Consider the following 2,332-nt stretch of genomic DNA (forward strand, 5'->3'; position numbering starts at 1 on the left):
ATTCCGCTATTGTGTGAGTTAAATCTATTGATTTCTAAGTTCCTAGTCATGTTTCATCACCTTCTATTCTTTCCCCCTCAACTCATATTTTAAAGTATTCATCAATGTGCTCCATCCAGTTCTGATTCTCGATATACTTCTAACTTTCATATCGGTCATTCTTCTTTTTCATCTACCGCTGGAAGAATCTATTTACTTCTACTATACTCTTGGGTTTATAGTGTTTCTAGTTCTCCCGTGTCTTTATATTGCTATATGAATTGATATATATGGTTTATAATTTCTGGTTTGTCGTTGGGCTTTTTATTTTTCCTTATATTTCAAAGTCTCTGCTTCTGTCTTCTATAATCATTATCATTCACAGTTAATGCTTTCTTTTATTTGCTGCAATTTATACCCCAATTTCTATTTCAGAGTTTTGTCCTTTCCTTTCTTCTTCTTGCGATTAAGCACCGCTTGTAATGGTCCAGAATTCACAGATATGAATTTCGGAATGAACATTGTTAATGTTCTAGGAAGGAAATTGTGATGGCACGATCTTGACTTGTCAAATTACTAGAATACCTTGGAAAAGGCCGAATCATCAAGAAATATTTTCTTGATATTTTAGAGGTTAAATAGAATACAAGAGTCGTATAACATGGCACATGATGATGTTATGATCTGTGAATCATCACGTTCCATTTAGAAACTCAGCATGACTTACTGTAATATAATCACATTGATCAAGTGTCATTATATTATACTAATTCATGCTTCAGTTCCCAACACTACTTCAAAATATTCCTATTTTAAACTTGAATGTTTCTGAATTTAGAAACTAAAATAGTTTCTTTTATGATGTAATACAAATAGCGCGAAGAGGTAAATGATTTTAAATAAAAAAAAATTAGAAAATATCTTCAGAAATATGGAGGATATTTATAATGAAAGATATGATGATATTTTAGAATTTCTAATATCAGAGGATGATGAAGAATATTGTCCGCAGGGGTTTAGAGTCAGGCGCAAGGTATTCGTTAATGACTTCAGCAGGTACTGAATCATTTGGATCCTTTGAATTCAGGTTCAGTCTTTGTAATTTGTCCATAGCCTCCTTCCTACTTTGCTCAATCCGTTTTCCAGTTCCAAAACTTCTCTTTTTCTGCGCTTTGCCAGCACACTTCATCATTATCATCCAGCTTTTACCGTTTAAAGTCGTTTATAGTTTTTGCTGCTTCATCAGCATTTTTTTCATTTTCGGAGAACCAATTCGTAGTTCGGAGTGTTTTTCAGAAACTTCACATTCAAATTAAGTCCAGAAGATAGACGTTATATATACACATATAACTGTTGGCGTAGACATGCTGCGAGATTTTAAAATACTGATTGCTAATTCCCAATGATTGGTATGGCAATTCTCATTACAAGATGCGAATGAGTAAATGATGGGGTTTCAATGAATAATTATAATGACTTTTTGGAGAGGCTAAAGTCAAAGGGTAATGAAGTTGTTGGTACATCTACTAATAATGTGGTGGAATGTAAAAGGTTCCCTGGTAACGATGGTGTATATCTCAAGGTTATAATAAGGTTAGTCTGACTGAAAAGTCGAAGTTGACTTGCTGGAGCTGTGACAAAACTGGCTACTTTGAATAAGAGTCGCAAAGTTATTTTTGCTAATAAATGCCAAAGAATCTGACGCGGATACGTTGTTTAAACTTTTACTTTTATTTCAAGAGTTTTTCGGGTACATAACTGTGGGTAACATGTGGTTGGATCATCATCTCGATTGCTCATCATTCGAAGTGTCTTCAGAAATTTTCGAAGGGTTTGAACACAGATTGTAATCGTTAACATACATTTGATATTCTAACACAGTTTTGAAGTCAAAATATAGCTTGTGAAAGATGTAAGGATCTAAGAGTGATGATTTTGGTCATATCTCAAGTTGAATTTTGAGATTTCAAAATCAGAATATGTAATTAAATTTTGAATGAGTATGGTTGTTTTGATTTCTATAAAAGAATGTATATTGTTGTGAAAGTAGGGAGTATAATGGATGATTTGCTGAATCAGATTCGAAGAATGTAACATATTAATTGTGAATTTATATATCTCTCGAGTATTACCTACCCGTTAAAAAAAATTCACAATTAATATTTTGTACAAAAAAATTTTATTACAGTCTTTATGAAAATATATATATGTATATTTTCTTCAGTTGTAACATAGATTTAATGAGTTAATGTTAAATTAAACTCATTTGATTCACGGTCGAAACTAGAATTGAATATTCCCTAAAGGCTTTAAAAAGTACATAACTTTTACGCAGTATTTCTTTAATGACATT

Source organism: Rutidosis leptorrhynchoides, chromosome 1, assembly GCF_046630445.1.
Source record: "Rutidosis leptorrhynchoides isolate AG116_Rl617_1_P2 chromosome 1, CSIRO_AGI_Rlap_v1, whole genome shotgun sequence".
In the NCBI taxonomy this organism is placed as follows: domain Eukaryota; kingdom Viridiplantae; phylum Streptophyta; class Magnoliopsida; order Asterales; family Asteraceae; genus Rutidosis; species Rutidosis leptorrhynchoides.